We start from the raw sequence: 15563 nt of genomic DNA on the forward strand, positions 1-15563 counted from the left end.
TAACTGAGCCTCCTCAGGCAAGTCCTTTAACCTCTCTAGACTTGTGAAATGTGGATCATGTCTGCTCTACCTCCCTTAGGGTTGTTCTGAAAAGTAAGTGGGCTGATGGCTATGAGATGGAGGCTGTAGTATTGGTTGTCTGGGGCACAGTCCTCAGAGGCTGAGCTCTGGAAAGGTGCCCTGGGCTCCAGGAAGCTAGCCTGTATTCTCAGAGGCATTTGGCTTATAGTTTTGTGGGGTTTTGTAATTTTTTTCTTACAGTTGCTTTTTGAGGTCCATCACCTTGCTTTAATCTCACCTGTCCTCCTGTGTCACTGTGAGACCTTGACCAAACACCTGTTTGTGCCTCAACCACTCCCTCTAGAAAATGGTGCAGGTTCATAACTCACCTGTCCCAGGGAGACCTATTGGGTCAGATAAAGTCCATTCTCTTAGTCAGTCATTTAGGGTAGAATCATGAATAAAATTAAACTCCTCCCCTTGAGAAGAGGCAGATGAGTGATCTGATCTAGGCAATACATTGAGGTCACAAAAGAAAAATGGGTATGATGCCAAGGAGCCCACCCCAAGCCCAGCACTTGTACGTACAGGCCTAGAAGGTATCTTCTTGTCAACTTCATTTTACTGATATCTCTACCAAAGAGCCTGTGCTGTGCACATCTAGGGAGGAACCAGGCACTTTTGTCACACAGGGTTGGTACCCTGTGACTCATGGAACCACAGGGGCAGAGGTTTCTATGGTCTTACAGTGTCTGTCATCGAGGGAGTGTTCTGAGCAGCCCCAAGTACGGACATCCTGATCCCTGTACCCTACGTACGATGACGTCACACCTGGGCAGTGAGCTATCTTGCTTGCTGAAAGCCATTTCTAATTGGGGCCAGAGTCACAGTGTCTGATAAGGTGGTGGTGAATAATCAACTCGCAGCACACCTGGGAGAAGTCAGGGTGGCAGGAGGCCAATCTTCTCTAACTCACTCACTGACTTGGAGACCTTTCCCAACCACATCTCGAAAGGTGATGGGGAGGCCTCATCCCATCCTCATTCCCCTGCCCAGGAGAGGATGTTGTCTGAATTCTTGTCATATGTAGGGCTCCTGTCAGACTGGGCAGGGGGACTGGACAAATGCCACAGTGCCCACCAAATTATACAGAAATTCATCCATTCATTCATTCTTCCATTCACTTATAAGTAGTATAGTGAGTGGGTTGGACTTGGCAGGATAGGCCCAGGAAATAGTTTCATTGTTGTTGTTTTTTTTTCCTGCCACTGCCCTTCTAACTCACTCTATCAGACCTTCTTCCACTTCCCCTGGAAATCTCAGGCAAGTCCCATAATTCAGTCCCCTTCAGATATTAATGAACTGTCTTCATGCTGAGTATTAAAAAGTCCAGTTCAACATACATTTAAAACTGCTTCCTCTCAAATTCAAAGCTGTTTCCCCTTCCCCTGAGCTCAGGCCTGATCCAAGCTCAAAAAAAGAGTTGCACAGTCTGACTTTTATTATTCCTATGTCTCTTGCCTTTCACTAGCTGCTTCTGGGTCCCCTCAGAAGAGGGGAAAGAAGAGGTAAAGGAGCAAAACTGACTTTGTACTTAGCTGGGATTGCTGTAATTTGGCCATTGGTGACCTCTGAATGTAGATGCTCAGATACTAGCATCTACATACTCTCTTGTGAGGTGCTTTAATGGGTTCCTTGGACACCAGCCTTACCCGTATGCAGGTCCTATGCCCTGCAGTGCCTGGGCTTGGAATAATGCCCTCTCTGGTGGGCTCTTATGACTCTTCTTTAGCTCTGCTGCCAATGAGAAGCTCCCATAGCCATTAATGCCAGGTGCACCTCACACAGGCAGTCAGGACCCTTGGCTGGGTCCTATCAAGAGGCCTCTCGCCCAGCTTCCATCCTCAGAGTCCATGTGGCTCATAGAGAAACACTGCACACATTGCTCCAGCAAGCTCAACAAGTGCAGGCCTTGCCCAGCACTTTTTGCTCCCTAAGTTGGTAAGGATCCAAGATCCCACAACATCACCAGGAAGGGAGAGTTTAGTCTCTGCTCCTGGCAGACGCCCCTGCTCTCTGAGTTGTCCTCTCGAAGCCATACTTACTTGGCTCGAGGTGGTAGGAAGTACCCCTCCCAACAGGAGGAAAAGGAAAATAAATGCACAATACCTCTAACTGGGCCAATGGTTCTCTTCAAAACAATCCCTTCCAATCAATTCCAAACCATATCTATGTATCTACTTATCTTTCTGTCCATCTGTCTATCCATCTATCTATAGTTTTGGCTAAGTCCTAAAAAATCCTCCAAGGATGTTAAGTTAGAATATGCTTCTGGGAAGTTGCCTGGGTGCTAAGCCCCCCGGCCGGAAGCGGCACTGCCTGAGGTCGGGACTGAACCCCTGTGTTCACAGAAGGTGCTCAGAGAACATGCAGAATGGCCTTGAGGGACGCCAAGTTTATCCACTGCTCTTTCTGGGAACGCTTGTTATCCATCTCAATTTTTGGTATTGGCAGAACTACATAAACAGCAGAAAAATTCTGATGTAACATTCTGTTATCCATCACACGTTCGTTCATTAATATTTATTCAAGAAACATTTATTCAGCATGTACCTGTGCTCAGGACTCTGCTAAGGTATACCCAAAAAAGGAGCAAAACTGGCTTTCTTCTGGGTATGCTGAGTGCATCCACCAGTCACTGGCCTCCTGAAATTTTTTTTTCTTTCTTTTTCTCCTGAAACTTTTTGAGACTATCTAAATTTGATGAGTCCAACATCCTACCAGCTGGAGCTCTGTTCATCTGCATTGATGCATGGCTATAAAGACGGTTATAGCTTGATGGTTTGTAATAATGGTTCCCAGCGCTGCAAGATCCTTCATTGCCTTTGAGTCATCACTGAGAACTTAATCATCAGAATTGTTTAACTGTTGAGCATATATTTTTTGCTGATATCTGATTCTTTAGCAAGTACAAACTTAATTATACTCCGATTTTAATACTTAATAAATAAGCTCTAAGACAGAGATGGTACCCTATAATCAGAAACATTTGCTAGATCAAAACATCATATTATGTGTCCAGGCTGCGTTCAGAACATTTTCCTGTTCAAAGAGTAGTTTATAATTCTGTGAAGGGTGTGTGTACGTATGTATGTGTGCCTGTAAAGGTTTTCCATTTTTATGTGTATTTCTTTTATTGGTTTGAATTTTCCTGATTTTTAATTTTATCCCCCAAAATAAAGGTGCCCACTTTCCTGGCTTAAACTCATTGAACTATTCCATTTAACTTGATTTAATGCAAAGCTCTATGTTTTTAAAACACTGCCCCGGTTCTTGGCACTGTCAATCAAAAACATTCAGTTTAGAATGTCTGCCTTCTTCCTGAAGTTGGATTCTATGTGTTTTGATTTTGTGGGAACATTTTTTCATCTAACTAAATCTCAACAAAAATGAAAAGTTTTGATCTAGTGCAGGGAAAAACACCAGAGAATCTTTATTGTTGCCAAACACTACATTTAAAAAGTCTTGCATTCTAACCCCAATTCCCCTATGCAATATATAACTCTCATTAACCTTATAAATAAGACTGTTCAAGAGCAAAGAACTTCTTCCTTCTTCCTTTATTATGTCCAATTTGCATACCAGCACATAGTCCAAGTATTGGCACAGATAGTAACGTTTTAAAGGGCATTGAAGTATAAGAATAACTATGTACTCACAGATGTGTTATGAAATATACCCCAGTAGTCACTTTATATTTGAAAGGCAGAAAAATAGAAACCTAGCAACTGTATGTCATCACTCGGGATTAGAGCAAAGTCATTTTACATTCAGGAAAGTTTTGCCCCTCTTTGGGGAGTATAGCTGTCAGGCTCGCACATTTAATTACACAAAAGATCCTCACACGGAGGCTTGGATGTTGATGGCCCATATTCATGGTGACTGACAGTAATGATATCCCCAAAGGGTGGCTTTGGGCCGAGGAGATGATGGGGTGGGCTCCTTGGGAGCATTCCAGACAGGCTTATAAGTTAGTCCTGGGCAGAGAACTGTGCTTTCCTCTTGGACAGTGAGCTCCGGGAACCTAGGAAAGCCACCTTGCCCTACCTCCCTCTCTTCCCTTCTGAGTGGATCATTAGGAGGGGGTGCCCCAAGGCACCCAGAAATAAGGATCTAGTACTTAACACTCAGTGGGGATCTACCTTCCCCCACCAGCCAGAGGGATGCATCAAAATGCTAAGGCCACAATAGCACTTGGTTAGATTGGATTTCTAGAAGATTTTTTGCCTCACATCGGTTATAACAGGTAAAGGTAACAGGAGGCAAGCAAAGTTGATGATGAGAGGAAGGACAAAAACATTCCAAACCTAACATTCAGCTGAGGAGAATCCCTACAGGTGTTTGTATCTGGGTCAGAAAGAGCAGTGGATAAACTTGGCGCCCCTCAAGGCCATTCTGCATGTTCTCTGAGCACCTTCCGTGAACACAGGGGTTCAGTCCCGACCTCAGGCAGTGCCGCTTCGGGTCGGGGGTCTTAGCACCCAGGCAACTTCCCAGAAGCATGATTCTCTCTGTGCCGTAGTTACTTGGGAACCAGCAGAAATCCACATATGATTGTGTCAGCATCTTGCTTTCAAGTTTTGGCCTATATTGGCTAAATAGAAGCGTGTAAAGTAGTGGAACCTGTACGCGGAGGTATGGGAAAGCCCGGGCTGGAGGGGAGGGCTATTCTTTAAAAAAAAAAAGGAAGAAAGAAAGAGGAGAGAGGCAAGGGATGGGATGGATAGAGAAAAAGAAAGAGAAGAAAAACAGGTGTCCATGAGCAATACATCTAGGGGTGTGTGTGTGTGTGTGTCTGTATTTGAGCACACATGCATGCAGGACAAAGAGTGCCAGTTTCCTAGGTAATACTTCCTTGGGTGGAAAACATCAGAGGAGCAGTCAAAAGTATGGAGAAGAAATGTGACCTGTCTGCCCAACTGTTTGTGGATGCCCCACAGGAAGGGAGAACAAAACAAAGTATGATAAATGGTAAAACAATATCATGATATTGCAGCCTTCACCTATCTTTATAAGAAGTAGGATTCTCTGCCACAAAGTCCATATATGGTTCTCTTTTCTCTGTGCACTTTCTTTATGAAAAGTTGGCCATTTCTGTCACATGATTTTTCCCTTTTAATCTATGATTGTGCTTAAGAATGCAGCACATCTTTTGATAATACCTTGAGCCCAGAGTCCCTTTTCCTGGAAGCATACCTACAATTTCAAGGTGGTTGGGCGTGGTCAGATACCTGCCCTCCCTGCTTGGAAGACCTTGAGAGGCCATTAACAGGCTCCTTTGGCCCTAAAATGTGGATGATGATACTTCCTTTGCCATCTCCCCGGAGAAATCCAAACAAGATAGCATGCGAGGGCATTCAATAAACTGTGAATCACCGCCTTTGCGGATGCACAGAATAAAAACCAGATCAAGTAAGCAAAAAGGAAAGCACAGAGTCCACAAGTTTATTAGTTTCCTAGGACTGCCATAGCAAAGCACCGCAAACTGGATGGCTTAAAACAACAGAAATTGTCTCACAGTACTGGAGGTTAGAAGTCTGAAATCAAGGTGTTGGGGGTGAGGGGGCTGTGCTCCCTCATGCATTTAGAGGGGAGAATCCTTCCTTGCCTCTTCCAGCTTCTGGTATTTGTCTGTAATCTTTGGTGTTTCTTGGTTTGCAGCCACAGCACTTCAATCTCTGCCTCTGCCATCGCGTGGCCTCTCTGTGTGCCTGCCTCCTCTCCTCTTCTGAGGACACTTCTTGTGAGCGCCTCATGTTGGATTAGGAGTCCGCCCTATTCCAATATGACCTCATCTTCATTTAACTAATTCCATCTGCAGTGACCCTATTTCCAAATAAGGTCATATTCTGAGTCTACATATTATTGGTCCAGAACCGGGTTCTGCAGATTAGATTGCAGGCAGCTCACTCCCCTTGGTGCCTCTTTGCTTACCTGCCTGTTTTCATTCTTCTTTCTCTCTGTAAACTGGCTTTCACTGTTCTGGTTTGCAGGACCAAACATGGCTACCCCATATCTCCTGGAACTATATATCCTCTGTTCAAGCCAGGAGCCCAGACTTTGATATCAGGACCTAAATGAGATTGACTCATCCTGGGCTAGGAGTGCAGACCTTGTCCACTGAACCACGACTGTGGGCAGGGGTCACTTAGGACAAACTTGGCTGCTATTTGTCCAGCCCCATAGGTGTGAGCTGGGCAGGTACCAGGAGAGATGTTCTACAGACATCATGTCCATGTTGAGTGGGATGATTGCAACAGCCCATGGAATGATTCAACTTTGATAACTTCCTTTCATATAGTGTCCCCATCTTTGCTGTCTTCCATGAGTCCTGTTATGAAAGCTGGCCATTGCTGTGCAGTGGGGTTGGGGTGACCCTCTCCCCTAAAACTTGGGAAGGTGGAAGGCCCAGGCACTGAATGGGGCTACGTCAGTCCAGGTGCCTTGGGGTCTCAGAAGCTGCCTTGCAGCTCCCCTGAAATGGTGAACAGACTGTTCTTCTGGTACCGAGTGGTCCACGTTGTATTTCTTACAAACATGTCATAGAGGCCCATTTCAAGCCAAAACAAAGAAAAATATTTTCACGTTGTTGTTGTTTAAGTCCATTTAATGCCATTTTGAATCATTTGAGTTTTCCCTTTGTTTTTTAGTCCCAAACAAGGTGCCAGGGACTGGGATTGCTTTTCCAGGTCTCTCTGCCTTTCTTTCCTGCTGCCCCGTGGGCCAAACTCAAGTTTTCCACCCTGAGATGGAAGTGGTGATGCAGAACCGATGGCGTCTGCTGATTTTCCTTCCTTTCTTTCATGGCCTGTGCTCTTCAGTTACCCGTCCCACTCTTGGCCTCCATTGCTGTGAGAGGGTGAGCAGGTGATGGGAGAAACTTTGTTCCTTTGGAGTCAATCTGGCTGTATGGAGGGGATCCAGCTCTCTCTGTGTAGCTGGCAGCATCTCTGAGGCCAGGCCACTGGGCAGGACTCCCAGAGAGCAGCGTGTGCCTGTTTGATGTTGTTGGGGCCCGGGGGCAGGTCTGCTCATCTCTGCTCCCCAAAGCAAGTTGCTTTCCAAGCAGACGGGCAAATAGTTGGATGCCTTGATAGACAGCAATGGTGTAAGGTAGCAACTCTACCAGCCCTGCAGAAAAGTGAAAAAAAAACTCCCAGCTGAGGGCACGTCTTTGTACCCCCTCCAGCCTCACCCATCCCCATCTGTTTTGAGCACAGGTAGGCCAGTGACTTCATTGTGGCCAGTGGATCTGCTCTCTGTGCCGTAGAAGGTGCTGGAGGCGGGAAGGGCAGGTGGGAGAGGAAGCCAGGTGTGCAGAAGACCCAGCCTTTTCCTTTGAAAGCACAGAGCGCAACTAGGTCAACACAGCACAGATCCCTGCAGGATTTAACCCTTAATTATTTACACATAAGAAGCTGCAAAAATAAACAAATACACTATTATATTTACAGCTAGTTATTCTTTAATTTTTAAAAACTTTTTAAAAGAAATTATTATGGTAAAATATATATAACATAAAATTGTCACTTTAACCAGTTTTAAGTGTACAATTCAATGGCATTAATTACCTCTGTAATGTTGTGTGACCGTCACCACCATCTACTGTTAACTTTTTCATCCCCCCAAGCAGAAATTCTGTGCCCATTAAGCAATAATTCCCCATTCCTCTCCCTCGCAAACACACACTCCCAGTCTCTGATAGCCTCTAAACTGTTTTCTGTCTCTATGAGTTTGCAAATTCTAGATATTTCATATAAGTGGAATTACACTGTATTTGTTGTTTTGTGTCTGGCTTATTTCACTTAACGTATTTTCAAGGTTTGTCCATATTGTAGCATTGATCAGAACGTCATTCCTTTTCGTGGCTGAATAATATCCCATTGTAGGGGTATACCACATTTTATTTATCTGTTTCTGTTGCTGTGCACTTCGGTTGCTTCCGCCTTTTGGCAATTGTGAATAATGCTTCTGCCAACATTGGTGTATAAGCACGGGAGTCCCTTCACTTCTTTGGGGCATATATGCAAGAGAACTGCTAGGTCAAATGGTAATTCTGTTTAACTTTTTGAGGAACCACCAAACTGTTTTCCACAGCCAGTTATTTAATAATAATAATAATTAGCATTTCTTCCTGGAACTGTTCTAACTACTTTACCTTTGACAATCGATTTAACCTTGATAATGCTACAAGATAGACATTTTTTATGAGCTCCATTTTGCAGATGAGAAAATTGAGGCTAGGATGGATTAAATAATGTGCCCAAGGTCACACAGCTAATAAGTGGCAGAGCTGAGATTTAAACCCAGAGGGCCCAGTTCCGAAGTCACTTCACAACTTCCTCTCACGTGTCATCCCTTCACCATGCAGGTAAAGTCCCTGCTCTAGTGTGCCTGTGATCGTTGCCATCATTACAAGATACTAGTAGCGAAAAGAAATATTTAAAAAAACTAGTCATTGTAAAAGCAAGTTTGAGTGACTAAAAACTTCATGACCTTCTCCGAAAGTTCTGCAGAGTCCGTTTGCAATTCTGCTAGAACCAGGGGAGTAAGAGAAGGGGTAAAACTCAAGAGCAAAGCGGGTCTTGTTTGTGGCTGCCGCGCATTTACGTGGAGGAGCTGTGACCATGACGTGTGGAGGGAAGGTGGGTCCTTTTAAGCAATGTGCCCTAACTGGGGCTGCGGGGAAGGGAACAGAGTGTGAACTATTTCACAGTGGCTCCCCTGACATTTATTGTGACTTTAAAATCTGTGAACATATGGTAACTGCTGGAAGCATGGAAAGGCAGTTGGAAATGTGTAGTCTTAAGGAAAAAAAACATTCTTCTATCTCCCTGCTTTGCTTTTTCCTTTTTCCACAACCCGCAGAGTGTGATTACCTGGCTAGCCCTTTGCACTTCCACATGGAAGAAAGCCCAGGACAAAATGTCCCGGTTCCTTCGACTGCATCTTCACTAGCCTCGGTGTAAGTTTTTCCCCTCCTAGCAGGTCAGGGGTTCGGTTCTCTGCTGCGGTGTTTTTATCTGTTGTGCCCTTCTGCTGTTTTTGTGGGATCGTGTTACATTTCCCTTCTTTGTTCTACCTGGTTGGGTAGAGAGCCCGGACCCTTGGGATGGCATTTTATTTGGGACCCATGGTGGTCCCTGGGAGTTCAGGCCATGGGCTGCTTCTCTGGCCAGCTGAGGAAGCCCTACCTTGTGGCTCCGCGACTCCTCCACCCCATGCCCAGTCCCACACGCCACGCCCCTCTGGTTGACCAGTAAACCCTCCCCCTCCTCCTCTGCTCCAGCCCTTGGGGCCACCCTGCAGGAGCTGTGCACTCTTCCCTGTGCCCAGGGTCAACTTCTTTTAGCCTCTCTGACTTGCCATTTTACACGCTTTGTCTAGCTTTCCTAAGTGGTGTGAGCCTGGAGGTACAGAACTGAGATTTCTTTACTTGTTCCTTCCCTCACTCCATCAATAAGGAGTGACCGTGTGCGTATTCCGTGTCAATGCACCATGTCTCCGTGGCTCCGTGTCCTGCACACGCTGCCTCTGATCAAGGAGAGAAGCCACTGCCACGCAGAGATCCCCCTGTTTTCTGAATCCCCTCTTCTCCTAATCAAATTGATTAGAATCTGGGGGCACTCAAAGTGGAGCCAGCTCTGCCCTTCTCAGAGTAAGTGAGGCCTGGAAGTCAGATTCATGGCTAAACTGTGGCTCCCCAAGATGCCTGCCTTTTCATATATCAAACTTCCCCAGAAGGACCCGCCAGGCAGTGACATCCTGTCTGACACATCTCTCTAGAATGCCCAGTGGTGCTAGTTTTCTACCTGATAGTTACCTTCACCTTATTTCTTAGTAACAGAACCCCAATGTTTGTCTAGGTAGCATGTATCCAGTGAAAAAAAGACCGTGTTTCCCTGGAAGACGAAAGCAGAAACTATTGGATGGGATTTCTGGGAAGGCCCTTTTTGCCATTCTGGTTTTCCTCTGTTCTGCTGTTTGGGAAGTGGGCGTGATGGCCAGCGATGCAACAGCTATATTGGAGCCATGAGGAAACACTCAGAAGGAGCACAAATCCTGGCTCTGATATTCTTGAGCCACTGAACAAATGCCAGTAATTATCCACATCTGCATTTCTCATGCCGTGAGTGAAATAAATCCTTCTGTTGTTAAGCCACTGAAGTCAGTTCTCTGTTACTGGCTCCTGAAAGCAATTTCTCTTAATTGATATACTCTGTTAGAGAGGGGGAAGTTCAGTCATTACTCATAAGCCTAGTTACAGAAAACTGAGCTCTCACGGAGCTACATTCTCAGTAACTCTTCCCTCCCTGACAAGCCCTAGAGCCAATCTTTTCTGACTTAAATAAGATCCTTTAGGGTCTTCCCAAATTTAACTTAAGTGAAAGTGAAACATGAAAGCCACTGGGCTTCCTTCCTGGAAGCAGTTTTAGGAAAGCAAGTCATCATCTCCCTGTGACATGTGGTCACCAGCAAAAACGTTGCTGACCCCACCATACCCACGAGCTACGTGTTGAAGTTCTTCAACAGCTGGCAGCTAAGCTGCTACTTGCTTTTTAAAGCGCAAGTAAGAACAAGTATTTGAATGGTCCCAATTTAGCCACTTAAGCATTACGTTGGGCTCCTCTACCTTGGCCACAGCTGCCAGCAATTCAAAGCTTTCTCTTATATGGGCATTGACAGCTTTGTTTTGTTTTGTTTTGTTTTTTTAATCTTATGAATTCTGTTCATCCCCAACTGTGTTGAAGGTATGCTGGAAGAATTTTTATAGAGAAAGCCACTGTTGTGTCTTGCCAAGGTGAAGTGTCCAAAAGGTTTCTCTGGTACTGGTTTAGGGGTGAGAGGGTCTTTAAAAGAGGGCAGAAAAAGCTGCAAGTGAAGCTGGAAGACCCATTTCCTGTTGGCCCCTTTAAAAGAGGACAGTCCTTTGTGCGGCAGGACCCTCCTCTCAGGCAGCCAGCTGGAGCCATAGTGGTTCCATGGAAGGGGAGGGAAGGGGCGGGCTGTTAGAAGGAGAGTAGCGAATCCCGCCTTCTTTCTTTCCCACCCCTGGGCTGGGTGAGTGAGAGGCGGAAGGTGGAGTCGTCCTCAAAGACCAACTGTCCCATTTCTGAGCCTCTTAACTCCCTGTGGATGCTGCCCAGGACCCAAGGTCTTTTAGCACCTCCTACCCCCTCCCTCCTTTCTCCTGTCATGTCCCAGGTTGGTGCTGCCTTCTGCTGTGGAGTCAGACAGTATGAGCTCCAGGAAGGCTTCAGAGATCGCAGCATCTCAGTTTCTCACCTGACCTGGGGTACACTGAAGTCCACCGCAGATAGGTGACCTGTCCAGGTCACATCATGGTTTGGTGGCCTGACTTTGAGTCCTGCCCGTAGGCCAGCCTGCTTGGCACAGGAAGGGAGGATAGCTAATGTCTCCCATTTTATGCAGGCGGCGTATAAGGCTCACAGAGGCTAAGGAGCTTGCCCAGAGTCTCGTTAAGTGGCAGAGTTGGGATTTGAACCCAGTCTGGCTCTGTTCAAATGATAGATGAACGCTCATTCCTTGACCATTCACCTCAGGTCCGGATGAGAGAGTGATATCCTGTTCTCTGATAAACCCCTTGGCCAGAGGATTGCCGGCTTACTCTGCAGGACCAATTCCAAAAACATACAATGTGCAATAGGAGCAGATGTTGAACAAATAAACCAAAAAACATAAATAAAATAAAATCAAAAGATAAACTCCAAGGTCAGAAAAATTTTCGATGTTCAATTCAGCCAAGTTAAACAGATCTTCCTACTACGGAACGCCTCAGAGACTTTAATGCACTAATAGACACTATGACTTCTCGAAGAGTGTCTGAAAGTATTTCCCAATCTTTTTGGACCACAGAACCCTTTTTTCCTGGAACATTTTTTGGGGGCTAGTGTTCTGAGGAACATGCTTTGTGAAATACCGCCCCCAGAACAGCAATTCTTAAAGTTTTTGGCTTACAAATCACTGAGGATCCCAAAGAGCTTTTGTTTATTGCTATCTACCACACCAGATTAAAACTGAGACATTGCTAAAACACAAGAATGCCCAAGCACACCTTCCATTAGCCATCAGGGCAAGAATGTTTTCACATAGCATGCAGCCTCTGAAAAACTCAACTGGATGAAAAAGACAAATAGTGTCATTGTTATTATGAAAATAGGTCCCGCATGCACACGGCTGGGAATGGAGGTGGAGGGTCCCGGGTGGGATGCGTAGGGGACCAGAGCTCCCCTGAGCATTGGTTTGCAGCAGTGACTTGGGTAGGGGAAGGGACCGTTTTCTGTCTTGGGCTTCCTGGGCCTGGAGGGCAAATGGAGAGGACCCGGGAAGCCTGGGCCAGGGCCGAGGGCAGCCGGCTCCACAGCCCCCCAGCTCCTGCGCCCACAGAGCGTGGGAACTGCGGCTCCAGCTGGCAGGCGTATGAAGTGAAGATGCCTATTGTAGTTAAAAGAGTGCATTGAAGCTGCCATTTCCCCTGCCAGGGAGTCACCCGGAGACTCCTTGGGGAGTCACAGGGAGACACTACCTTCTTGGCCGAAGGTCCAAAAGACGCACCCTTCAGCGACTCACCACGCCTGCAGCTCCCTGCTGATACCGCTTTGGGCTCCCTGTCAGTATTTTCAAATGCAAAGTCTATATTTAGCCTTTTCTGCAGTAGAGCACACACAGTAGTTAAGTAGGAAATCTAAGACATCATAAACCAGAAACTTACTATTCCACATAAAATGCGTGGAGAAACCTAAGGAGCCTCCGCTTGCTGTGACCAATCACCTCAGGCTTCTCAGCATCTCCCTATCACTCTTCATTCTTCAAATTAAGCAAGGGAAGCAGCTGCGGAAAGTTGGGCTCTTCTGAGGCAAACACAGGCCAGCTCGAGCCATGCTTCTCTCTGCTGGCTCAGCTTCTCCCCAGGCAGTCCCTGCTGATTGCCTGTTTGTTTTGCAATTAGCACTAGAAGGAAACTCATGGGGAAATTTTTGCTTGGGGGCCTGGAATTTATTTTTCAGAACTTCTTCCCCAAATTTGGTAAAGAGGGTGTGATAAGAGTAGCTCTCAGTATGCGCTTTCTGACAGTACTCTTGGTGATTTCAATATCCACAGCCAGGATGCTTCCAATGCTCAGCCTCCCAGGTCTCCTCCAGTGAGCCGGTCCATTATGGTATCTTGGCCACTCATGCCCGAGGCCATAGCCTTGACCCTGCCATTTCTAAGGTCGAGGTAATTGTGCTCCCTTGTAATCTCAATTTCCAACGCCTCGCTCTCCCATCACAATTACCTCCTTCAAGCTCAGTCTTCTGTCTCAACTCCAGGGATTTTCCCACCTGGATCCATAGTCCATCAATCCCACCAGCATTTACGGTCCCTCACCACCCCCACCCACCTCCACCACATGGCCTCACTGTCCTCCTTACCCTTAGATTCTGGGGTCCCTTGTTATCATCCCCCATTACTACACAATTTCCTTTGACCCCTCTTCCCCTTTGTTGTACCCACCTGGCAAAACCACAAGCCTGGTTAAATCCTTCTTTTAGCCCAGTTGGGCCACACACGTGCACTGTGAGTGTGGCTGCCTATTCTTACTGCAAGTTGTCACCAACTTCGAGTGGGTCTTTGGTCCTTGTCTGGCAATCCTATTTCATTTGCCTAGATTTTTTGTTCTCCCACTCACCAAGACAACTATTTTACAAACCCTCCACAGTTCCTCCCCGTCCTCACTCTCAGTTGATGACCTTGCTTCCTACTTTGCTATGATAGAGACCAGTCACCTGATAACTTCTACCTGTTTTCACCCATATTCATTCACCTGCCTTCATCCATGCCTGTCTACTATGCCTTCCTTCCCAGAACAAGGTCTGGATTTCCCAAGCTCTTTGCAGTGATACTCCAGGCGTGGCCAGGAATGCTGACTGGCAGCAACAGCATCCACCTGGGAGACTGTTAGAAGTGCGATGCTTCAGTGCCACTCAGACCTGCTGAATCAGCATCTCTGGGGTTGGGCCCTACAAGCTGTGTTTTAACAGGCTCTCCAGATGATTTTTATGTATGTTAAAGTTTAAGAAGCACTGTACTAGATTCCTTTTCCTTTCACCTATTCAAGGATATCCCTCCAGCAGTTGTTCCCTCTTGCTTTTGCATCACACTTTTCTCTCTTTACTGGCTTATTTTCCATTAGTATGCAAATATGCTAGAAACTTCTCCCATCTTAAAAAACTTGTGTCCAAATCCCACTGTGCTACCACCCCATTTTCTCTACTTCTCTTTTTAGCACAACTCCTAGTTGCTCATTATGTCTCCTCACATTTTTCTCTTGAACTCCTTTCAATAGATCTTTTACAGTCATTGTCACCCCAGACTACTTTTGTCAAGGTCATTGTGGCAGAAACTGGTTGGATGGTCACTAAGCTGTTCCCATGTACTGGGCACACGACTAAAGGGCATTCCCCAGTTCCTTTGCATGCAGTCAAGGCCATGTGAGTAATTCTTGTAATAGTGGGGTTAATGTGCCCCTTCTAGGTTCAGATGAGTGAGCTTCCAGAGGGGCTCTGCTTCCATTTTTCAAGGTGGCCATGGAAGCCACACCTTAGAGGTAGAAGAGCCTGGTCCCTGAACCACGTCGTGGAAGGGCAGCCACCAGACAGATGACCTGCCTGTGACATGAGTGAGAAATAAGCTTTTTCTTGTGTTATGTTACTGAGATTTAGGGATCATTTGTTACGGAAGTCTATCCTAATACAATTACCAGTGATGCCCAAGTTCCTATAGGTTCAGTGATTGAGTCTCAGTTATTATAAGGCATGACCAGAGAGCTGCATTTGGCATAGGCGATCACTGTTTCCTTCTTGGGACATTTTCTTCACTTAGCCTCTAGGTGTTCTTGGTTTGTTTTTAATGTCCTGAAAACTCACATCTGTATCCCATGCTAATTCTCTTTTATGTTAGCCTATCTCAAGGACTTCTCTTCCCCATCAATACTCACTCTTTTGTTAAAGTTGTCTTCGTTCGTGGCTTTAAATACTTTCCTTACAATGATGACTCCCAAGATTTGCTTTCTACTGAACTCAAGTCTCGCATCTCTGGCTGCCTTTCAGAGATCTCCACTTGGAATCTTAATGGACACCTCAGACTTAAAATATCCAAAACTACACTTTGATAGCTTTCAACATGCTTCACTCATAATCTTCCCCATCTCAGTAAATATTAACTGTGGCCTTCTAGTTCTTTTGGCCAAAAGCCTTGGACCAATCCATGACTCTGTCCCTCACTTTCCATGTCCTGGTATCATCAAATCCTACAGGCCTTGTTTTAAAAGTATCCAGATTCCCATCTCACCCTTCCACTGCCCTCTTCTCTTGATTGATGCAGTATCTCCTAGTGTTATTCCTACTAACATGCTTTCCTGCCTGTGTTCTGTTCTCAGTAGTGCAGCCAGGATGACCTTTATAAACATCAAGCAGATTATGTCACTTTTCTGTTCTAGCCTC

Source organism: Tamandua tetradactyla, chromosome 5 (assembly GCF_023851605.1).
Source record: "Tamandua tetradactyla isolate mTamTet1 chromosome 5, mTamTet1.pri, whole genome shotgun sequence".
Lineage (NCBI taxonomy): Eukaryota > Metazoa > Chordata > Mammalia > Pilosa > Myrmecophagidae > Tamandua > Tamandua tetradactyla.